Source organism: Dreissena polymorpha, chromosome 10, assembly GCF_020536995.1.
Source record: "Dreissena polymorpha isolate Duluth1 chromosome 10, UMN_Dpol_1.0, whole genome shotgun sequence".
In the NCBI taxonomy this organism is placed as follows: domain Eukaryota; kingdom Metazoa; phylum Mollusca; class Bivalvia; order Myida; family Dreissenidae; genus Dreissena; species Dreissena polymorpha.
In genome coordinates, this window is record NC_068364.1 from 70,387,136 (window position 1) to 70,413,691 (window position 26,556).

Here is a 26,556-nt window from a genome sequence, read left to right on the forward strand (position 1 = left end):
AAGATGCACCTTTAACGCACATGTGTGCTTTCTGTAAGTGCGTTTTTTGCTGCCATTCATTTGCGTAAATTGTGCGTTTTGTGTGGGTTATAACTGCGCTTAACGTGCGTTAAATGTGCGCTTTTTGTGAGTTAAATGTGCGCTTTTTTATTTAAAAAGCGCACATTTAACGCACATAAAAGCGCACATTTAACACACATGTGCGCTTTTATGTGGGTTATAACTGCGCTTTTCGTGAGTTAAATGTGCGCTTTTTAAATAAAAAAGCGCACATTTAACTCACAAAAAGCGCACATTTAACGCACTTAAAAGCGCACATTTTACACACATAAATGGCAGTCAAAAACGCACTTATAAAAAGCGCACGTTTAACGCACATTTAACGCACATAAAAGCGCACTTTAACACACATGTGCGCTTTTATGTGGGTTATAACTGCGCTTTTTGTGAGTTAAATGTGCGCTTTTATGTGCGTTAAATGTGCGCTTTTTAAATAAAAAAGCGCACATTTAACTCACAAAAAGCGCACATTTAACGCACATGTGCGCTTTTATGTGGGTTATAACTGCGCTTTTCGTGAGTTAAATGTGCGCTTTTTAAATAAAAAAGCGCACATTTAACTCACAAAAAGCACACATTTAACGCACTTAAAAGCGCACATTTTACACACATAAATGGTAGTCAAAAACGCACTTATATAAAAAGCGCACGTTTAACGCACATAAAAGCGCACATTGAACACACTTATAAAAAGCACACGTTTAACGCACATAAAGCGCACATTTATCCACAAAAAGCGCACATTTTCTTGTTTGTTTGTTTTTGTTAAAAACTCACTCGGTAAGAAAAAGCGCACAAAAAACGCAGTGCCAATACCGCCACGTTTAACGCACGCAAAACGTACGTAAAACGTACATTTCACACACTTTTTTGAGAAGGGTACCTGTTGACGTATTCGTTATGTCTGGAAAAAATCCAGTTTTTGATTAAAAGGGGTGTTTTTTATTGCGCAATCCCTATAAACATGTGGCTTGGCCGTAAGTACATGTAGCGTTAATAGCAACCCCAAGACAATTCACCCCCACGAGACAATTCACGCGCAAGACTATTCTTAATTGATTTTAAATAAAAAAAATCTTACCCAAAATATTTCGTACCCATATTTTTTTCATACCCAAATTTTTTCGCACCCAATTTTTTTTCCTTACCCATTTTGTTCGTACCCAAATGGTTTTTTTGTACCCAAATTTGTTTGCACCCAATTTTTTTTTTTTCATACCCATTTTTTTCGTACCCAAATTTTATCGAATCCATTTTCTTCATACCCAATTTTTTTTCGTACCCAATCTTTTTCGTACCCAATTATCTTTTTGTACCCATTTTTTTCGTACCCAAATGTTTTTCGTACCCAAATTTGTTCGTACCCCAAATTTTTTTCGTACCCGTTTTTTTTCCTACCCAAATGTTTTTCGTACCCAATTTTTTTCATACCCATTTTTTTTTCGTACCCATTTTTTTTGTACCCAAATTTTTTCATACCCTTTTTTTTTGTACCCAAATAGTTTTTCATACCCAATTTTTTTTCGTACCCAATTTGTTTCGTACCCAATTTTTTTTTCGTACCCATTTTTTCATACCCAAATGTTTTTGAACCCAAATTTTATTTTGTACTCATCTTTTTCGTACCCAAATGTTTTTTGTACCGATTTTTTTTTTCGTACCCAAATTTGTTTCGTACCCAAATTTTTATTCAACCCATTTTTTTCGTACCCTAGTTTTTTTCGTTCCCTATAGTTTTTCGTACTCTAATTTGTTTTCGTAACCAAATTTGTTTTTCTTCCTACCCACAATTTTTTCGTACTCATTTTTTTTCGTACCCAAATTTTTTCGTACCCAAATTTTGTTTGTACCCATTTGTTCGTACTCAAATTTTTTTCGTACCCAAATTTTTTCGTACTTAAGTTTTTATACGTACCCATTTTTTCGTACCCAAATAGTTTTTCGTACCCTTATTTTGTTCGTACCCTTTTTTTTCATACCCAAATTTGTTTTTTTTTCGTACCCACATACCAATTTTTTTTTTAAATAGTCAATTTTTAATTTGATTTGATCTCTCCACTCATTCCATCACGCGAAACCCTTAAGGTGTCGCAACTCTAGTACACCTATTTCCCAATTTAAAGACTTCACAACGCAAATTTTCCCAATTTCAGGGTTCTCCCACATTTTTTCCAAATGGGCAGGTATCGGTACTCTTCCCTATTTGGCAAAACAAATTGCTGAGAACAATTGTACAAAAATTAAAAATTCAAGTTTTATGAACAATTATTCAAAACTTGAAAATCAAGCTATTCAACTTTTTCCCAACTGAAAGTAAAGCTAGTAGATACAATTCCTACTTTCCCTTGAATAGGGGTCTTATTCCCAAAATGGCGAGAAAAATCACTAGAATGTATTCAAAAGCATATCACATTTCCAGATAATAGATAAAGTGTTTTAAACAATGCACACCATAGCACACAGCCCAACCATGACACAAATTACAAATAGTTGAATGTAAAAGTGATGTATGTGCTTTTTACTACTACATTTGACTAAACTAAATGGTTCACATTCAATTCTTAAAATTCAAAACTTGGAACCTGAGTCAGTCAGATTCAAATGTAATTGTGCAAGCCTTACCATGTCCTTGCATTTAAATTTTGAAAACTTCCTAATTATTATATTATTTAAATTATATGCACATAATAAATATTATATGTATTTTTGTGTCACACTTTTCATATAATTATTATCCTTTTACCTTCCCAGTTACATAAATCCCATCAATTATGAAGATTGAACAGACATGTCAAGAAATAAAACAATTGGACTAAATTGTTATTTATGTATTTGAACTTAATTCAATTTCCATGTAATTATCATAAGCTAGCGTCAAAAAGCATGTCATAAATAATTGTTTTTATTAAAATAAATAGTGTTTTCCGTTGTTTGTATATACGTCTTGCAAAAAAAACTCCAAGTGTTTACCACTTAAAATGACAGTATACAAGTTCATGTTGCGTAATCAGGATGGTCTCAAGCCATTATGTGTTTCATAGGTCATAATAGATAACACTGAACATAAAAAATGTGTTGTGAAACCATTAATGAGCCATGCAGTATTACCTATATGAATGAGTTAGGCCTTTGTCAAGGTATCATAACATATTCACAAATAAGGCTTTTGTCAAGTAAGAAACTGTTTTGTTAAAGTCATTGTGAATGTTGAAAACAAAATGCTACAAAACATACACAAAATAATGAATTTGCATTTTAAGTAGAAGGACTTTGGAGATTGTCCAAAATGATATGTTGATGCTAATAAATATTAAGTTTTTGGTTCGTAAAACCAGTAAATTTAAGATGTGGATACTAAATATTAAATAGCTACTGTGGAATTCAAAAGAAGAAACGAACACTTTTAGCAACTTTTCATTAATTAATTTTAAACTTCACGTAAGATTGCTGCCAAAAGCAGTAGGGTTGAAAGGCCATTATAGTGGCATTTATGTAGTAATTGCATAAATCAAGCGGATTTCTGAATCAAATACTTGTTATAAAGATTTAAGATTATATTTTATAGCCCATTCATTTGCCTTTTTTTATTTTATGTAAACAGACAAAACATAGAGCAAAAAGATGAGAAAACCAAAAAGAAGCAGGGTGTAACATCTATGATGCCAATTCAATTAAGATCTTTCCAGAAACAAAAATAAGAGATGTTTATTTAGCGATTTTTTTTGCCCAATTAGGTAAAAAACAGTTTAAAAAAAAATTGGGGAAAATTTGCGCGAAAAACCCTTAAATTGGGAAAATATGCATAGTGAAGTCTTAACATTTGGAAATTGGTGCATTTCATTTTTTGCTCACAAATACTTTAAAATTGAATTTGATAACTAAGAGTTATCAAGTTGTCAATATACCAACATTATGTCAATAATTATGTTATATATACTTAGGTTCAAGCCATAGAGCTGCAAGACTAAATGTTGCATGTTTATATTTATATAAAAAAAATATTTTTTTGTTGCAAATCTTCATTTGGGTATTGTTTGGACAGCGATTGGAAAAATTGTAATTTTTCTCAATTGGGAAAGTGCCGTTTTACAGTACTTTATAAAGAAGGAAACAAATCACTGTTTCTTGACATACATGATATTCATAGTTCGGTATATCTTTCTCTTGTTGATTTGCCCCTTTAAAGGGATCTTTTCACGCTTTGGTAAATTGACAAAATTGAAAAAAGTTGTTTCAGATTCGCACATTTTCGTTTAAGTTATGATATTTGTGAGGAAACAGTAATACTAAACATTTACCATGGTCTAATATAGCTATTATATGCATCTTTTGACGATTTTAAAACCTAAAAATTATAAAGCGTTGCAACGCGAAACGATTGAATAATTTGGAGAGTTCTGTTTTTGTCGTTAAATTTTGTGAAACTACGAAGATTGCTTATATAAGGTATAAAATACGTCAAGTATGTGTACTCGGCGGAATAGCTCAGTAGGCTAAAGCGTTTTTACTTCAGGACTCTGGCAGGACTCCAGGGGTCACTGGTTCGAAACCTGCTCCCGGCAATGTTCTTTTCCTTTTTTTTATTTTATTCTTGATTTTTTACTGGAGCTTTTACGATCCAATGTTTACATTTATAAATATAAAGCATTTAATGAATAAGTTAAAAAATGCCAAAATCTGTGAAAAGGCCCCTTTAATGTGCATGAGTCAAAGATAATGATTTTGACATAGGAAAACCATTTCATGACAGACAGTGTTTGCATTACAATTAGTCAAGATAATCAGCTAAAAACAAAGTACAACAGAAAATGAGTCAGGCCTTTGTATGAGCCTTGCTCCGGTAAAATCCGGCTACATGTACATTCATTTGTTTAAAGTGCACATGCATAAAGCCTGGGAAAACCCGGCTAAATTCATGTGTTTAAGTGCACATGCATAAAGCCTGGGAAAACCCGGCTGAATTCATGTGTTTAAAGTGCACATGCATAAAGCCTAGGAAAATCCGGCTAAATTCATGTGTTTAAAGTGCACATGCATAAAGCCTGGAAAAACCCGGCTAAATTCATGTGTTTAAAGTGCACATGCATAAAGCCTGGGAAAACCCGGCTAAATTCATGTGTTTAAAGTGCACATGCATAAAGCCTGGGAAAACCCGGCTAAATTCATGTGTTTAAAGTGCACATGCATAAAGCCTGGGAAAACCCGGCTAAATTCATGTGTTTAAAGTGCACATGCATAAAGCCTGTGAAAACCCGGCTAAATTCATGTGTTTGAAGTGCACATGCATAAAGCCCGGTAAAACCCGGCTAAATTCATGTGCTTAAAGTACACATGCATAAAGCCCGGTAAAACCCGGCTAAATTCATGCGCTTAAAGTGCACATGCATAAAACCTGGGAAAATCCGGCTAAATTAATTTGCTTAAAGTTCACATGCATAAAGCCTGGGAAAACCCGGCTATACTCATTTGCTTAAAGTGCACATGCATAAAGCAGTGTCCGACAAATTTCTTATTTTTCAGGTAGCCCACTGGGCTACCAATAAAAATATTTGGTAGCCCATAAAATTTTCCTACAAAATGATAAGAGGCAGGTTTTCATCTTTATTTTATTTCTTCATATACATATACATAATATGTATACATACACATACATAATACAGCAAGAAGTCTGATGTACACAGTCAATATCCTAAATTAATGTTACAGTACAGGCACCGTGTACTTAAATGTAAATGTACCAAACAAAATCATATACTACATGTAGATATTACATGTATGTGCACATGTATGTGTACTGAAATTCGGACAACACGTTAAGTCGAAAACGTAGATAAAGCGTTTAGATGATCAATACGATTGACTCGTATGGTGTTAATTAATGCAATTGCGCTTTTTAACAACAAATACCGAGTTTCAAGAAATCAGGAGTATTAAATCATTTATTTACTTGTGTCCGACTTTAAGTACTGTCAGAATTTACGTATTGCATCAGTATGTTTCGACACTTGTGTGCAGTCAGCATACAATACAATAATTGTTTCAATAATAAAGGATCTGATACAGCGTTACTGTTACGATACAGCGTGTTTATATTATATTTTATTAAGAGGAAATGTCAATGCCAAATAATTCGCGAAATACCCCGGTACTTAAGTTGAAATTAACAACGAAACTTTAAATGGAAATTAAATGATCTCAATGTTGTACCCGCAACAAAAATTTTATTTACAAATAAATACACCCACGCCAATTTTCGCGCGTTTTTTATCTGGGCAAAGAAATTCATTTATTAAATGTAGAATTTTGTAACCTAAAATAGCTGTACACAACGCGTGCTAACCGTGGCAGGTGATTTATGCATGTTGCAATACAACGGTCCAAATTGGGAGCTTATTTCATCATATCTTTAAATAGAACCATATGCGGAAATTCATTTGACACTTTAGAAAATTTCAAACGTTTGTTTAAGACTCTTATCGTCTATATTACCCACCCATAATTTGGTTTTAAAAATATAAATCGGGCATATATGGGATTATTGATTAACAGTCGATTAATCAAATTATTTATTGACAATGCCAACTAATTAGCAGGTGTTAACCGCGTTCACACCGTTGTTATTAATATTCATTTTCGGCTTCGTTACCGTTTTGAAGAATCCGCTATTGTTTTGATTTATTTAATGTTCGGCGTCCTTGGATATTTAACGACATCAAAAACGTTGTCGCTATTACTCATTGTTGCGGTTAACAAAGAATTCCAAACTGCGAAATGATGTTTCATCATGTGAGCCAACTACCCAACCGGCTCTCATTATATTATTAGCAGATGACAAATGTTGATTCTGATTGGATGATTAAAATACACTGATACTGTTTACGACATTACCGCAAGTGATCGGTGACTGATTAGATAATTGATTGCACTTTGTTATCGGATTATAAGCAATACACAGTGTACAAACACATGGTCAGCGTGTTTATTCTACGTATGTCTGTCAGTAAACCGGGCTACCGCTCTTATCGATTAATAGTAGCCTGGCGGGCGTCAGCTGGAAAATTTCAGTAGCCCGATGAAAAATTTCGGTAGCCCCCGGGCTCCGGGCAATGGATTTGTCGGACACTGCATAAAGCCTGGTTTTTACAAAGAGCTTTTAAAAAGTTTCACATACAGTACAGTCCACTCGTTTTCCCAAAAAATCGCGCTCCCTCCGCGGCGCATTTGTCTGCTAGAGTGATTCCGTGGCGTGGAAGGCGAGGTGTACTCGCTAAAACGCTTGCCAGTCCGCCGAGTGAGCTAATACCCGTGGCGTTTATTACTTAAGCCTAGTCAGTAAATGCAGACAATTTCCGTTCTTGTCAGGACACCGCCCAACGACACCGCGGTAGCAGTGTGCTACTGTGCATGACAAAAAATAAAAACATTGTAATTAAACATTGTTTAAATACTGTGGCTCATAAAAATAAAGATAATTGTATAAAAAATTAATATATGTTTTTATTCACACGTATGTCTACAATATGAATGAATATACCACACGTAAAGCGTTTTGACAAATTAATATTTAATTCATAACACATATAATACAAGAATTTATGTTCCGTTAAATAGTTTGTAATCCGAAACACGCTTCCTATTTTTAATCTTAACACGACGTTTACAAATGCTTCCAATATACAGTCATCATGTATATTTCCCGACAAAAGCGTGCGAAAATTATGATGCAATGTACAAGGTCAAAGTTTATGCGTGGAAAGCGTGCGTGTATTGATTTTTATACAAACGTTGTAGTGCAGAGAACACTGAATTCTGTTGATTTTGGTTAAAAGTTTCTTTGGCATTTTTTAACACAATTATATCGCCAATAATTTGATATTTTCTCCAATTTAATTTCAATTCAATCCCGCCATACCATTATCATTACGGTATTTTAGTAGAGTAATTATTGAAACAGTTATTGTACTATATACTGATTAACCCTTTCCTTGACAGGTACGCGTAACTACGACCCTATCGATTCCCTGTCAAATACGCGTATCTACGCCTGTATCGATTCCCTGTTATCTACGCATTTCTACTACCCTATCTATTACCTGATATATACGCGTTTTTACGTGGCACGATTTAATTTGCTATTTAAATGCTTAAAATGACGTTTTAAGTGTAACAGAAATGCATATACACCTGCGTTCATCGTTTTTCTAAACTGTCGAGTAAACATCCGGTTATGTTGCTATTTAAAGTTATGATGCAATTGGCGACCAATCAAGACGAGGGTTTACCATTTGACATGCGTAAATCACGTTCCGGGATGTGCGCGCTTCAGGCATTTCGTAATGTCCTAAAATAACTGCTATTCTCGAACCGTATTTAATTTGGACATTTTCCGAAAACGTATTAATAACTCGTTAAAAATGTCGCAAAAATAAACACATTCCATAGGGATATAATATGATTTGGGTGTTAATCCATTTCATTCTTATTGTTGTTTGATTCCATTATATCGTAAATGTTTGTTTCCGAGATCATATAGGAGAATTACATCGATATGTTTAATGGCATGTTCACTCAAATGTTTTTACAAACGACACGTGCTTATCTAAAGTTTGTGTTTCGTAATACACAGGATATTGGATTATCGGTGCTTGATTGGGCAATCAAACAAATACGCAGTCGGCGGTCTTCAATATGCATTTGAACTGACCAACATAATAATTAATAGCGCACGTGCTAATCTAACATCTAGGGATAAGAAACACGGGTTCTAGACACTTTGAATAAACATGTTTACCGGACGCAGCAGTAGTCGTCAGATGACGTTGGCGCGCGTGCCATGTTACCTCGGCGTTTTGTAATTTGGTACACGAATACACGGGTTTGTCGGCGACTTCTGGGTTATAAAGTTATATGTCAGCGATCAGATTATAAACTGGAGTATTTGATAATAAAGTAGCCGCTTAAAATTGGAATTTTGCAAATAAATACACAAACTGAAGACTTATTGAAGACGCCGACATTGCCGGATTTTGATCGGTAATAAAATGCAAAATGCAAAATAATTATATGAATATTCATGGCACATTATGCAACATCCAATTAAATTGTACCCAGTATCTATAGATGTTTATAAATCATTTGGTGAATTAATGTAATAGAAATACCAAGTATTGTAGGAATTTTATAAGAAATAATACAATTGATTTTGAAAATGCATGAAGATGTTTACATGACTATAACTGATGAATAAAATAATGTAGAAACATAAGTTTACACAACAGGAAAGGAAATTTTATAAGCTAAAACTTTCATATAGAGTGTTTTTTTAATAATATTTCAACTTTTATGAGAAAATCAGGTTAAAGGCAATGACGGTTGCGTTTCCAAAGAGGTAGATTTGCATTGAAACGCAGTAAAACACACAACGGTCAACTTTGCATGACTATGGCTGACCAATAAATTAAGGTAGAAACATACAGTTTACACCACAGTTAAATTGATCGTTATCTTGTTAAACATGGAGTTTCCTCCGCGTTGCCCAACGCCGAGGGCCGCCGCGTCAGCTTATCAATTTGCCGATCGTTAACCTCGGCGGCACCAATCATGCAAACTCCCCGTATCGCGGGACATTCTTTGGGCGTGTCCGCGGAGTAGCGAGGGAAATTGGAGAAAAGGCGTAGACTGTACTGTATAGCTCTATCCATAAGGCTTGTGTTTGCTTCTTTAATTAGAATCATTAAAAAAATCTCTTTGTGTAATTTAGCAAGTTTTTATAAGCAAGTTTGCAGAATTATTTCTGCTTTCATGCAAAATGTTGTAAACAAAGAAGATGCATATTTATATTTTCCGGAACAATACTATGCATTACGTTATAAGCATATTGTGTTACTTTTATTTGCAAGAAGATATTGACAGAATACACATGTTATGCAGTGACTATAAGCATGTCAACCAATTTGTTGAATTTTAGTAGTGATCCAATTTTAGTAATGATCCCTTTTAAGTGGTGAAACATTTAAAGTGGTGATACCTTTTAGTGGTGCTTCAATTTTATATTAAGTGGTGATACTATTTTTAATGGTGATACACTTTTTAAGGTGATCCCATTTTAGTGGTGACACAATTTTAGATTTTAGTGGTGCTAAAGTTAGCCCTTTCCCACTCAAAAGTAAAATAAAAATGGCTATGTGCAAACAGCATAAAACCAGAACAGCCTGCTAGTAACTCTCAGTCTGTTCAGGTGTTATGCTGTTTGCTGCTCATCAGTAACTAAGTGTTGGATATGAAGCATTTTAAACTTGAATCTAGTAAGAAAGGCCTTTAATTAAATTAAACTTTCTAAGTGAATACAAATGCATCAAAATACGTATCCAAGTGGTTAAGGGTTTACTTACGTGATCCATGATCTCTTTCAATTATTTTTATTTCTTTATTATTGTATAAGGCTGTACAACCCATAACTCATGACTATCTCTGGTGTTAATGCTAGATATACATGTATTATGTATCTTATTGAATACATGTAGCATGCAGTCATGTACATGTTTAAAGGCTAAGTTTGAAGCTATGGCACTTGCCTTCAATTTGTTTATAACAGTTTTTCTCCCAACCCTCAATGTGACAGCAACGCATAATGAAAAAAGTACAATGTCAATTGTGATAGAAACAAAGTTTTACACAAATTTACAAATCATTTACTTAGCTAACAAAGTGGTGTGAACAAATTAAATATAACAACAACAAAAACAGAACAAAAGAGGATGAACATTTAAAGCATTCTTGCATTTATAATAGATGTTCGTACTTTAAGTAATTCTTTTACAAAAAGGCATACCTTTATAAGTTCTAATTCATTATTTGATTTCAGTAAACTTAAATATTTATAAACAAATGGCTTGTTGTTATAACATGTTTTTATGTATTTTTGTACATGTGTATGTATGTCAAACACATCTTTTGCTTGCTCAAGACCAATCTTGTGGCAGGAACATTATGACAGTTTTTCATTAAATCAATACAGTTGATTGGTGTATAACGGATAGCTAAGGACTTCGAGTCTCATTTCAACGTAAACACCATGCATTCAGTAATTAAACCATTAAACCTAGATAGACACATGTCTTTCCTATTGAAACATGCCAGCGGTTTTAAATTTCCGAAAAATATTATTTGTTTACAGCGCGAATTTCATGGTACACTGATTCAGCCATTACCGGAGCGCTTAGGCCTTCATCGGATTACATGTGTATCATGTTATTTCTTGAAATTTGACACAGCATTTGTAAAGAATAATTGCAATATATGTACATTTCCAGAAAGGAAATTCATTTCTGCGTTTAATAAGACCAAATTCATGGAAATCGCTGCACAATTGATGAAGTAATTGCTGTTCAAAGCGATGCCCCCTATATTCGGGTCATTTTGAGTTGAATCTATATATAGATTTGATTGCGGAAAATATGTTTTCAGAGAAATCGATTTTTCGTTATAATTTGATTATTTTTCATTAAAAATGATGTTTTTGTCTTATTAATACATGTATCATAGCCACACGCTTACCACATGTGTATTGGACAACTTCAATTGAGTTTATATTTATTTTGAGACAATCCCCACATTCCTGAATATGGGTCACCACATGTCCGTTATTCACTAAATCCCGAGTTGCAGCTTTCATGCGTATTTTATATGGTACGCATCAATTTGGTTTCTGAGCATTCTTACTTTTGTAAAGGACACATAATACTAAAATATTACATCAATGAACATTATGTTTACCAAACAAAATCTGCAAAATTCAAGAAACCATTCGTCTGCACTTTTCCTGTCGTCACAAAAACGGTGCGTACATAACGTGACCTTGTTTTGCTTTCGAAAAAAGAAACAGTTGTAAACATTGACACACATCAACAAAAACATGAATCGACTTAACAATGATAGGCTTTTTGTATTCAATTAATAGAAAACTATAAATCTTAACATAAATAAAAGTATTTTGCAAAAAACGTTTAAGCTATCCGTTACTCACTAAAATCCGCTATACACCAATCGACTGTACACACAATTACACAGAAATGCACATAATTTAATGTTGACACAATATTTTGATATTCATTTCCAATAAGTGCATTTGAGTGCAAATAAAAACTCATTAATCCTTCATGATCATTATAAACCCATCAGCTTTGGTTTTGGCAATACTTTGAACCAATCATAAAATGCCACACCTTTGAAAAATAACTACGTACATCCTTAATGAAATTCCCCCAACTTTTCTAATACCACAATCACCAACACTTCACAAGATAATGCAGCGCTAGATGTATAAGGCTTATTGTACCATAGCTGTTTAATCCGTTATAAAGTAGTGTTATCTGTGATTTTTTAACAGTTAATTTTAAATTACAATTTACAATTTAAATTTCATGCAGCAGGCACACGTTGGGTAGCAGGCTCTTTTGGCCCCAAGCTTTTTCTGCCTAAGCCTTAACCCATTTATGCCTAGCGTCAAGAAAAAAGGCCTTGGCAAACAGCGTAGACCCAGATGAGACGCTGCATGATATGGCGTCTCATCAGGGTCAGCGCTGTTTGCTAAAAGGAATTTCTGTAAGAAGTATTATAAATACAGAAATAAATATACTAGACATCCCTTATTTGGGAAATAAATTGATCCAATTTATAAGGATGGGAGAGTCCACTGGGCATAAATGGGTTAAAACTTGGTCATTTTTAGCTTCAAATAGACAATTCTCCTTGATTTTGTATTGATCCTCTGTCCTCTGTAGCATTGTTACATAATATACACAATATACAAGCCAGTTAATTAAGTGTGATGATTACCGAAAAATAACCATTTATTGTAAAGCAGGTGACATTTCATTCACAAGTTATACATTAAAACGTTACTTAGTTTTTGTCGGCTGCTTAAAATAGCAGCTTATTGTCATTACCTCTCAAGAAAAAGTATACGTTTCCACAATAGAGGTGGTGCATGTCAAATATAGTCCAATTATCAGGCCATTGTCAGTGCCTGGCTATTCGTGGACATTCCAAGTAACTAACAAGTGTTTCATTAATAACAAACATCATACAATAGTACCCTTTCAATTCACTTGATATGAGATTGTCATGATATGAGTCTTGTTCTGAGAAAACTGGGCATAATGCATACACTTTCCGCCTAAACTTGATTTTCGGTAAGGAGGGACTTGCTTGAAAATAAAAATACCATTAAAGCGGAAAGTGTCGTCTCTGATTAGCCTGTGCGGACTGCACAGGCTAATCTGGGACGACACTTTACGCACATGCATTAAGCCCAGTTTTCTCAGAATGCAGCCGATATGAGATCAGTCTTCATTCATTCAAGCAGAACATAATGCCAGAAGTGCTACAAGTGCTGCTCAATGGTTGAATGCCACAATTTTTTTTAATATACATATGTAACTATAAATTTCTTATACTTTTTACTGTGAAATCATTTATTTTCGACAGCACGAAATTTCGTCATTTTTATAAAAATGACGTTTTCGTCAGCACTTAAATTCGCCAATTCCTGACTTTGAAAAAAAATGCGTCAGTCAATAGCCGATTTCTTTGTCCGAAATATATCGCGGTTGCGAAAAATCGTAGTGGGGAAAGAGGGAGAACACTTGAGAGTCACTTGCAGGAGGTGGGGCCTGTTTGTCACATGTCAATATACTAGTCTTTTGTTATCAGGTGATCAGTAATCTGCCCCCATTAGTGTATCATTATTATGATTAGCGGATTAGTGGGACCAAATAACCGTTAACGAGTGTTTGAAACCCGGGTTTGAAACAGTGAAGCCAGTTGCCAATTGGTCATATCAATTTATTATCATGGCCAAACTAAAAACAATCTTACCTTTATCGGCGCAAATTAGAGAAGGTGCGAAGATTATTGGTTAATATTAGTGTTAGCAAACTATTTGGTCAGATTTCAATAAAGTTTCAAGAGTTTTGCATCGTAAATATTTGATCACTTTAAGTACAATAATTTCAGAAGTGTAAAATCAACAGTACATTATGGGACAGCGGTTTGATAGGGCAAAGTTCAGATTTAATTGTAACAACCAATGGACGAGTGAGTTTAAATTAGATTGAATGCAATACGATACAAAGCAATGTTTTATTGCGTCATACTCAGTCATTCGAAACACGTGCTTACCGGGGATTTCCTGAAAATTCCGCAAAAATAAAAATGAATTTCTGTACAATTTCCCGTTTGGATGCAACTTATCGTCATGATTGCTAATTTCTCTTTACCTGTTACGTTTTCAATTGCTTCAAGTAACAATTATTTGAAACATGCATCGTATAACTTGTAAAAGATATCAATGATTAAAAAGATCGATAGCCCATAAAACGAAGCACAAGCTATTTTTACACATGTATTGTAGTTAAACGAAAACAACCAAACACAAATAATTTTTTTATTTGTAATCAATGCGGAGAACGTATATACGGTAAGTATATACATCATCATCTTTAAAATGTGTGTATTGTCGTTGATCCGGATCTAATCCGGTGCGTGGAGGCTGTATAATCTTCTGCAACAACACTGAAAAACACATTACACACAATGGGTAATAAAGTTGTTAACAATTAGCACTTTATCATTACAATTCTACCTAAACGAAGTCAACGCAGTCGATACAGCTGTACTGCTTTCGCGATTTAGAGCAGTGTCACGTGTCAGTTAAGTATACTGTGTAATCTACACCTTTTTGTGTCAAAACCGGATTTATCTTGATTACGTAACAGACGGAGAATGTATGCGTGGATTACGTTGGATTTTAGTGTCTCATGCCTTTGGTAATTCAGTCTTAATTTGTTCACATATGGGACATAATTGTTTGTAAGGATCTTGTATTCGTCAATCGGTCGACTGACAAAGTATACGAAAAATAATGCATGACGATATATAAAAGTTTCACAGTATGCCCCCTTTCGAAGAAAAGGGGGCATATAGTGATCAGACTGTCTGTCTGTCTGTCCGTCCATCTGTCTTTCCGTCACACTTTGCGTTTAGGTTTTGAAAAATGCTTGTAACTTCTATGCCCCTTGAGATAAAGTCTTTATATTTGGCATGCATGTGTATATGGACAAGGCCTTTCCATACGCACAAAAATTTTGACCCCTGTGACCTTGACCTTGAACTTAGGGTCTGCGTTTAGGTTTCAAAATCTGCGTTTAGGTTTTGAAAAATGCTCATAACTTCTAGTTCCCTTGAGATATACCCTTCATATTTGGTATGCATGTTTATATGGACAAGGCCTTTCCATACGCACAAAAATGTGGACCCCTGTGACCTTGACCTTGAACTTAGGGTCCGCATTTAGGCTTCGAAATCTACGTTTAGGTTTCGAAAACTGCTATAACTTCTATCAAAGCGTTTATAGGGGGCATATGTCATCCTATGGTGACAGCTCTTGTTGTTTAATGGATTTATATGCTACTAGTTACGCTTGTCACAACTTAATAATTTCGAATAAAAATATTTTATTTTTTAACCCTTTACCACTTAGAAACGTATTTTGACGTGTTTGTAGTCCTTTATAAGGTTGAATTTAATTTCAGACCTTTCTTACTAGATTCAAGTTTTAAAGGCTTTATTTCCAACCCTTAGATACTGATGAGCAGCAAACAGCATAAAACCTGAACAGACTGCAAATTACTCGCAGGCTGTTCTGGTTTTATGCTGTTTGCACATAGCCATTTTAACCTTGCCTCTGAGTGGGAAAGGGTTAAGCAAACATAAAAATTGTGATTTATACCTAAAAGCCCCTGGCTGAATTTCTTCGATAAATTGGTTCTATTGTATTTTCATTACAATTGCTCAAATCTTTCAGCTGACAGCCAAATTTGGTTTAAGTCAGAGGACTTGTACCGGTAAGTCCAGCAAGATGCATTGATCTTTCCATGCTATAGAGTACACTAGAGGGCTAAAGGCCCACAGCCATTCACCCAGTGTTTTTTTCTCACTATTTTGGGAATGGGCCTGGGTCCCGTTGGACTGGGAAAAATTGTGGTGTTTTGACCCAAATTGGTAAATTAGTGCTGTTGTTTTTGCCCACAAATGCTTCAAAAATGAGAATTAAAGTGTTTTAAATATTACATTTTATAAAGTGTGTATTGTAGAGTTGGATGGAAGATTAACTTAATGTTGATCCAAATTTTTGTAATTTTTTTTTAAACCTTCAATTGGGAATTTTTAGGTCCAATTTGGGGAAAAATGTATACACTTTTTGTCATTAGGAATGGGGCAGCGCCAGATACCAGCCCCGACTTTGAGCAAAAAACACAACACTGTTCACCTCTTAACCCATTTATGCCTTGCGTCTAGAAAAAAGGCCTTGGCAAACAGCGTAGACCCAGATGAGACGCCGCATAATGCGGCTTCTCATCAGTGTCTGCACTGTTTGCTTTAAGGAATTTCTGTAAGAAATATTCTAAATATAGAAATAAATATACTAGACATCCCTAATTTTGGAAATAAATTAATCCAATTTAGAAGGATGAGAGAGTCCACTAGGCATAAATGGGTTAAACTGACCTGTTTAGATCAGATCTTGTGATGCTTCAGAACCAACCTAGAACATGGTCCATCAATTATCGAAACTGACCTTCTTAGCAAGTTTCATTTTTTTGGACAAAATATTTGACTTATAGAGTTAAAAAAGTTTCACTATAGACATGTACGGGAAATTGCCCCGCACTCTGGCAGCCATGGTTTTCAGTGGACTGGAACCATTATCAAACTCGGCTCAGATATCCAGTGCTCCAGCTAGGATTTGAAAAGGGCAGGGGGACTTTTTTGTCAAAAGGGCACTTTCGACGCGCAGTATTTTGTCAAAAGGGCACTTTCGACGCGCAGTATTTTGTGAAAAGGGCACATTCGAGTGCGCGGGAGTTTCTGGAATGCTTCCTATTGCATGTTAATTTATATGTTATAAATAATTGTATTATTATTAAACCATTCAAATATAATGTCTACAATGAGGATTAAACTAATAACAATGTAATAAGAGATTTATGAAATATAAAATGTTTTTTTAGGGGGGGGGGGGGGGGGGCAGGGCGGAGGTTCCGGGGGGGGGCAGGGCGGAGGTTCGGGAGGGCAGGGCCATTAGAACATATTTAAAATTTCTGAGCGAATTTCAAGATGAAATGGCCCAAAATGTGACTCCTATCTAGTGTTTAACAGCTTTTCCTTTATTTTACCTAGTCACCTAGTTTTACACAAAAGTTGGTAACAAAGTTTTTAACTAAGCAGAGACAACATTTGCACAAATATCTGACCAAGTTTAATTAGAGCTTTGTCACAGACGTGACGAATACTCCCACCGCCGCATTCGACACAGAATTTTGTGCATGTTGTCTTCACAAAAAACCGCGGACACCATGCTCAATGTTTAAAACGCACTAAGTAACCCCGTTACCTAGTTTTTTACCTGGCATAAGCCATATTCAAACTTGACCTATACATCATCTAGATACAACATCTGACCAAGTTTGATGAAAACAACTTGATTAAGAGAGCCAACACTTAATACTGACCCTGACCGACAGACCAACAGACATGGTCACTCCTATATACCCCCCTAAACTTCGTTTGTGGGGGTATAATGAAGAAATGAAGATTGTGCAACAAAAGCAATAAACATGGCCTCTAAGAGTGTTCACAATTAAATACTAACCATACACTAAGGAACTATGGACAAAAGGTGTTCACAATTAAGCTCAAGGTTAACTAAAAAGCACTCAGGTTTTAACTCACCTTGTTTTGTGTTTGCAAGGTTGGTCCTAGATAGGAAAAGTTCAATGGCTGTGAAAATGAAGAACCTGAAACCTCTTAACCATCACATGATTGCCTGCAAGAAAATAATGCCTCATTTAAAATTACATAAAACAGAGGAAGTAATATTGTTCACATTCATTTTTATGGTGACATATTTGAAGTTTCAATGAAACCATTAAAGAATTGTGGAAGTAGTTCACCAGAAAAAAATAAAACATTGGATAGTACAGTGATGTCCTGGGTAGAACCAGTTCTTGGTATCTTATGGGGAAATCTAAAGAACCCACATAGGGGATTCCCTTAAAAGGAGGGAAAACATGACCCTACCCTGTACAATATTGACGGGTGAGTGTGAAGCAATTGCATCTGAAATTTTTGTATGCCCTCAAAGGAGGGCATATAGTGATCGGACTGTCCGTCCGTCTGTTGGTCACACTTTGCGTTTAGGTTTCAAAAAATGCTCATAACTTCTATGTCGCTTCAGATAGCAATTTCATATTTGGCATGCATGTGTATATGGACAAGGCCTTTCCATACGCACACACATTTTGACCCCTGTGAATTTGACCTTGAACTTAGGGTCCGCGTCTAGGTTTCGAAATCTGCGTTTAGGTTTTTCTAAAAAAGCTCATAACTTCTATCAAGCGTTTATAGGGGGCATAAGTCATCCTTTGGTGACAACTCTTGTTTTATACAAAAAAGCAAATTGCCATTTCCTTACAGTAAACAAGGTTGAGTAACCTAGGAACGTTTTATCTTAAGGCATTGCACCAAATGCTGAATTGAGTTACTATAAATATTCCTGACTGCCAGGAGTTACTGTAAATATTCCCCAGTTGAGTTACTGTAAATATTCCAACCACACCTGCAAGTCACGCTTCTCTGCATTGACAGAGTGTGACAGCAACGCATACCACATTTTGATGAATGAATCACCAGCAGTCGATTTCCAAGTATTGCCCACTAAATCAACCTGACACGTGGGTTTAATTATAATTATATTAAAAGCATGAGACCTCAATGCCTTTACACACAATTATCTTTCAATGTAATATTGTGATTGTAGTAGTATTTACCTTGAAATATTATTCCTTTTTGACACTAGAGTGTAAATCTCTTGGTTTCTTTGCACGTTATCTTATACTTGGTTTCATTTTAACATTTTAGTAATTATGTTTTCTGCACTCTATTCATTACATGTCTTTATATTTTCACGCATGTTATGAAATAAGAGCAAACAATCTTTTACTGACCAACATTATAAAGTCCATACCATTTCATTTATGTATTAAAAGTTCATGAATTTTAAGTAGCAAATAAAAGTAACAATGTTCAGTTTTCTGGAATGCCATTAACGTAAACAGTCCTTTCATCCAGTTATCCATGTTTTAATATTACAGCCCTGAACTGACTTTTACGATCGACAAAATTACGTTTTGCGGTAACAGTTTTTAACAAAATTAAGTTTTGCGGAAACAGTTTTTATCCGAGACATGAAAGATAATTTTCATCTACATGGGCGGGTAAATGTTTCCCAAATGTTTCACACTTATTACACCTGGTAGTATATTTTATTACCTCTAATCTCTTGTATGTAACATCCTGTTCAAGCAACTGAAGTCAAATAAAATTATAGGCAAATTTGAAATTAATGTACCATACAGAGCATGAATCTGATGAATATTTTAATGCAGAGAAAACTAATTTATAATAAACATCGAAGTCCATTCAAATTCATTAAATGTGTAAGATTTATTAACCATTCTGTAAACACTTGCGGATTAGTTTAAAAATATTAATTTTACCTCGATTGCATAGAAAGTCTAAGGCTTATTTGAAACGCTCTCGAGTCCGTTTCCTGGGCCTAGAACCAGTACTTGGTGTCTATGGGGAAATCTAAAGATACGCTCCCTTAGTGGGGATCAAAGCAGTGACCTCCCGGTCGCTAGGCGGATTGATAAAGGGGGCTGGGGCAGCAACTGCATGCCAACCCCCCTACCAGCACCAAATGCCCCCATAACCTCATAATTTTTTTTTTTAACTTACAGCGCCCACACAATTTATTACTTTTATCCTAAGGCATATTATAATACAGTCAAAACTCACAATGGACGCATAATTATAACCATAAATACTAATTAATTCATTGATGACAATCATCATGATAAATTAAAACACTCCCACAACCTATCAAACAAGGAGTTATCAAACGCAAAATTATCACACTAAAATGTGCAAATATCTGATCCGTTACCCTGTCAGTACATTCTTCTTTTGACAGAATTGTTTTTTAATAGTTGCAGAATACAACAAATTAATGTTACTGTAAAAATCCCCAACAACATAGGTCTATGATTATTGCCAAAACTATTAATTGCCTCTATGCAATTTCTTTTCATTTCCATGAATATCATTTTGTTGGAAAAAAATAACAATGGCCATCAATTCTGACAAAATAAGTCCAGAAAAGTATGGCAAAATATGCAGTGTTACATTCTTGTGGTATGTCTATGTTTAGTGCAAAAACTGTTAATTGCCGAAACATAATTAATTTTCATTTGCATCATTTTGTTGGAAAAAATCACAATTTCTGATCAATTTCCAATCATTCTGCCAAAATAAGTACACACATGTAAGCTTAATGTACAGTTTTGCAAATTAATTAAAAGATCATTACTCATGTTTATTTATTTCCATTGTAGGTATATAAGTCATATAAAAAGTTATCTGTAAACAATAAATAACGCAGAACACAAATCTCCATACTTAAGTACAACATAACAAGGCTATTGTCAAGCAATATTGTCCCCTACCGGCTCCACCATTGTCAGAAATTCCACCATTTTCAGATTATTTTTTTTTGGTTGCCATAGCAACCACAATTTTTGACGTAGGAAAGAAATGACATGACATGCATAATGTCCATATTGCCATCTATCCATGTTGCAAGTTTCATGAAAAAATATTAAGAACTTTTCAAGTTATCGCAGGATCCAGAAAACCACCATTTTCCGCAGTATTTTTTAGTCTATTTGTTGCCATAGCAACCAGAATTTTTTACGTAGGAACAAAATGAAATGACGTGCATAATGTCCATATTGCCATCTATCCATGTTTCAAGTTTCATGAAAAAATATTAAGAACTTTGAAAGTTATCGCAGGATCCAGAAAAGTGTGATGGACGGACAGACGGACTGACAAGACGGACTGACAGACGGAGCGCAAACCATAAGTCCCCTCTGGTGAAACCGGTAGGGAACAAAAAAACATGATCCACTAAAACCTTAAATTTCAGATATGTTAACACTTACATGGTCCAAATAAGTATAATGAAAATTAAATTATCACCAAACATCCCGTCTCAACAAGACCATCCCAAACAGAAACATACATCACATAACCACCGCTATAAAATTACATCAGGCACTTTTTAATGTAATATTTGTTCACATATTTAACCACCTATAGGGCACAAAGTCACGATTAACTGTTAAAAATACAAAAGCCCTGATGTAGCCATACACATATACACTGAATGAGGAAAACTCAGTAGAATTTAAATACATGCATGATTTCCCATCTACAAAGCTATTGAGAGATTGTCTACCTCCCACACACAACAACAACATGTTCAACTGTCAGTCAGTGTGAGGAAAGAGGTGGGCTTAAGCAGACTACTTCACTAAATTTCTTGCCATAATAAATTGTTTAAATAATTACTGAGCCAACTACAGAGGGTTTTCTGCTTTATTCCTTTACTACTTAGATATGTATTTTTACGCATTTGTAGTCCCATAAAAAGTAAAATTTTATAAAGACCTTTTTTAATAGATATATTTTTTAAAGGCTTTATTTCCTTTCCCTTAAATACTGATGAGCAGCAAACATCATAAAACCTGAACAGCTGCGATTTACTCACAGGCTGTTCTGGTTTTATGCTGTTTGCACATAGCTATTTTAAGTTTGCTTTTAAGTTGGTCAGTGGGAAAGGGTTTAAACCATACCCAGGGCTTTCCTTAGACCTCAAATCTCAAGAGTCAAGGACTCTTGGGACCATATTTTCAAGAGTCAAAATCAAACTTCTGAGAGTCCTAATAATAACGCAGGAGAGTCAATGATTTTTTGCAATTTAAGCAAATTACTGAGATATAATATATAAAAAGCAACAAATTAAAAGATACATGTATGTTAACATGTATTTCTTACATTTTACTGTCACTACAACACTATGCATTTAAACACAATATTTCAATGATTAATAAATACAAAACATGTATTCTAATACAACATTAACTTCATGTATACAGCAGAGTAATATGTCATATGTTCTTTCGCACGTTTGGGGGTGTTCGGGGCACTGTCATTTAGATCTAAAGTACGCTTTGTCGTTGGCGTCTTACACAATTTCAGAGTTACTACCGATTCCGAATTCGAAAAGGTTTCTCTGCGACATTTTCCGAATGCAGAAGCACAATTACACTTTGCACAATTACACTTTATCCAATAACTTTGTTTGACCGTTTCGCGTGGCTATTAAATTAAGAATGAAATACAAAATGTGAAAAAACAAACATTTCCGCTGGCTATCACAAAAAACAACAACATACGGGTGGTACCTAAACACAATAGCCTATATAAATCGGTAAACTATAAAAGGAAATTATTTCTACTCGCCGATAAAGGTGCCTCCGTATTTAATCCCATCAAAAATTCCGACGCCCTTTAATTATTTCATGTACCATCTTCACTGAAGACATGCGACAAACACGCTGTTTTCTATGCCTTCTCAAACGGTCAATTATTACGCCTACATGTATTTTGTAATCAATTAGCTCATGCAAAAATTGTCACTTTGCCACAAGGTCAGTTATATCGGTTCTATAGTTATTTTTAGCAACTTTGATGCAAAGCGTGTAATTTGACGTTGTAGACAGTACATATGCCAGCATAACTTTCGCGCGTCTTTGAACTGAGCAATCATGAAGCGAAACAGTGATGGGTGCATTCAGCTTTGGAAATACATTCTGCCATACTCTGGAAATATCTCAAAATATGCTTTACGGTGTTCTGTGGATATGGATGTTATTATTTTATATTGAATATTATTAAAACTGACGCGGATGAGTCCATTCTGTTTTGGTGGGTTTATAGTTCTTCTTAAATGCTCTGAGCTTTTATGAGTACATACGTACAGCTCAGAGGGTCAATAGCTGGGAGTTGGGTTATTGCAACTAGGTGGTTTTAATACACGTCTTTTCGCAAACAGCTGATAACAAACGCTATGATAAATAATGGAAAGTTAATACACGCGTCATCGAACCAGCAGTGTTTTAATTGGTCAATACTAGATTTCTTAATTAACCAAACTCCGCCTACTGGGTGGACTTGTGCTTCGATGATTGGAAACGGGCGTAAACGATTAGCGTGTACTAAATGAGATACTCCGCCCCAAGCCAATTATCGCTTAGTCTTAACAACTTTTGATCTCGTTGACGCAAGTCGGTATATTCCCCCGGGTCAAATGTGACGCATGACGTAATTTTCTCAAGAGTCAAAAAGGGGTCTTCTGTAATTTTCAAGCGTCAAAACCCGGGAGCTCGGGTCAAAGGAAAGCCCTGCATACCTGAGCAATAGACAAGTGCATGTAGGAAACTAATACTCAATTAAATTTTTTGCCCTTGTTTTAATAATTACTGAGACAATTACAGAGGTTTTTGTCCTTTAAAACCCTACCTGAGCAATCAACAAGTAGGAAACAATAATCACTTAAATTTCTTGCAATCGTTTGAATCGTTTTTAAGTAACATTACTATTCAAAATCAACGAAAATCTCGTACAATTGTTCGTAAAATAAACTTAACCAATTAAAAATCAGTGTTCCTTATGGCACTTGCCGAAATTTCAACGTCAGATGTGGTCTGGTAAAATAGATGTTTGTAGATACAAAATGCTCGTTTTTATTATTGTTTTGCATATCTATTCATACGACACATGAACACTAAAATGGTGTTTGTGTGTCGTATGAATAGATATATTCGCGGGAATTAATTGTGGCCACAAATAAATAAAAACGAGCATTTTGTATCTACAAAAATCTATGTAATCATACCAAATCTAGCGTTGAAATTTTGGCTATTGCTATAAGGAACACTGATTTTTAAGGTGTTAACTTTATTTTACGAAATACTTAAAGAAATTTTTGTTGATTTTGAGCGTTATAGAGACTTTAATCATTACTGAGCCAACTTCAGAGGGTTTTGTCTTTCTAAGCATACCTAAGCAATTGACAGGGAGTAAGCAAGTACTCAACTAAAATTCTGGCCTTTGTCGGTATAGGGACCTATTTCCCCCGCCCCCCCCCCCAAAAAAAAAACCCCCACAACAACAACAACATTATGTTCTCCAATGGGACCTTAAAATTCCCAACTGAAGGTGCAATTAATTTAATTTTTTGTAATCTCAAAAATTAGTTAATCTCCGATCCAGCGCTATCACTTCATTCTAAGTTTTAAGTATTTGTTACCAAAAAAACCCAACAACAATCATTTCCCAATATTAGTCAAAACAACCGTTGCAGGGACCAAGCCCTATTTCCAAAATGGTGTCAATTGCATTAATTCTACTTGATAAATCTGGCATTTGTTTTGACCCAATAAATAATTGACTTTTTTTATAACTTTTTTATAACCATCTTGGATTAAACCATTTTTCGGCAAACTCACTCAACTCGTCTTTTGGGAATTGTTTATCACTTTATAAACCATTGCTTAATAACAGTGGAATCAAAATAATATTATTGCCGAGGTCTTATATTCGCGCTTTGCACATACAGCCATTTCCCGAGTCTTGGACCACAAATATTTTCTGTTTTAACCATAAGTTTGCTTCACACTTTTGTATATTGATCACAACTTAACAAAACGAATGTCCTGTTAACACATGGATTATCAGTTATATTCATATGTTAAATATTTCATTAACATTTCCCAAAATAAAACAAGAGGGCCTGAAAGGCCCAAAGTCGCTCACCTGAGATAACAAGATATTATTGGGATAAATCTTCTGACCAAGTTTCACGAAGATCGGAAAATAAATGTGGCCTCTAGAGTGTTAACAAGGTTTTTCTATAGCCATATAAGGAAAAATGCCCCGCCCCCTGGCAGCCATGTTTTTCAACCAACCCGCATCATTTTTGAGCTCATCCAAGATATTATCGGGATGAATCTTCCGACCAAGTTTCAGGAAGATCGACAGTAAATGTGGCCTCTAGAGAGTTAACAAAATTTTACTATAGCCATATAAGGAAAAATGCCCCGCCCCTTGGAAGCCATTTTTTTCAAGCAAACATAATTATTTTCGAACTCATCCAAGATATCATTGAGACCAATCTTCTGACCAAATTTCATGAAGATTGGACTATAAATGTGGCCTCTAGAGTGTTAACAAGGTTTTACTATAGCCATATATAGCAATATAAGGAAAAATGCCCCGCCCCTGGTGGCCATGTTTTTTAAAGCAACCAAAACCATTTTCGAACTAATCCAAGATATCATTGGGACAAATCTTTTGACTATGTTTCATGATGATCCGAAAATAAATGTGACCTCTTGAGTGTTAACAAGGTTTTACTATAGCCATATAAGGAAAATAGCCCCGCCCCTGTGGTGGCCATGTTTTTCAACCAACCGGCATCATTTTTGAACTCGTCCAAGATCTAATTGGGATGAATCTTCTGACCGAGTTTCATGAAGATCGGACTATAAATGTGGCCTCTAGAGTGTTAACAAGATTTTACTATAGCCTTATATAGCCATATAAGGAAAAATGCCCCACCCCTTGGCGGCCATGTTATTCAAGCAATCGTAACCATTTTCGAACTCATCCAAGATATCATTAAGACAAATCTTCTGACCATATTTCATTAAGATTGGACAAATGTGGCCTCTAGAGTGTTAACAAGGTTTTACTATAGCCATATAAGGAAAAATGCCCCGCCCCCTGGCGGCCATGTTTTTCCACCAACCGGCATCGTTTTCGAACTCGTCCAAGATATTATTGGGATGAATCTTCTGACCATGTTTCATTAAGATTGGACAATAAATGTGGCCTCTAGAGTGTTAACAAGATTTGACTATAGCCATATAAAGTCATATAAGGAAAAATGCCCCGCCCCTTGGCAGCCATGTTTTTCAAGCAAAGGTTACCATTTTTGAACTCATCAGAGATATCAGTGGGACAAATCTTTTGAGCAAGTTTCATGAAGATTGGAAAATAAATGTGGCCTCCAGGGGTCTAGCTAGGCTCAAAATTTTGGGAGAAGTCACTTCTCCCTTAAGTGAAATAGGGAGATTTGGCAACATTTTTGGGAGAAATGGTACATTTGCGTCATAAATCTTAGTTTAACGTATATTTTGCAGCAACTTAATGGATAGTGGTTTCTGTTCAGCTTTCAATCAACTCTTCACTGTTTTATACAATAAGACATGTTAAGTGTATAAAACTGACATTTTCCTTATTTCTCATTGATTGTTGATCAGGCCACAATTAAAATATTGTTGGTTTGCCCTTTACCGACCCTAAATTTTACAGGTGGGTAGGTAGGTAGGAAAATTATTTTATTTTATTTGAGAAATTATATTTTTAATACACTAATAGTCTATGAATATTTAAAACACTTATTAA

The 26,556-nt window shown here is 35.0% G+C and overlaps 1 protein-coding gene across 2 annotated transcripts in view; it reads right to left on the minus strand.

Annotated features, from left to right (window-relative positions):
- The window catches only part of LOC127847114 (uncharacterized), a 90,421-nt gene that overhangs the window by 44,254 nt on the left and 19,611 nt on the right, over nt 1-26,556 (minus strand). Inside the window, exons 1-2 of one of the 2 annotated variants that reach the window (XM_052378747.1) lie at nt 21,186-21,206; nt 17,854-17,947 (exon numbers count right to left, since the gene is read on the minus strand). The gene's annotated coding sequence lies outside the window, so the exon portion shown is untranslated. Of the gene's footprint in view, nt 1-17,853; nt 17,948-21,185; nt 21,207-26,556 lie in introns of those variants that run through there. The other variant, XM_052378746.1, reaches the window with a different exon arrangement.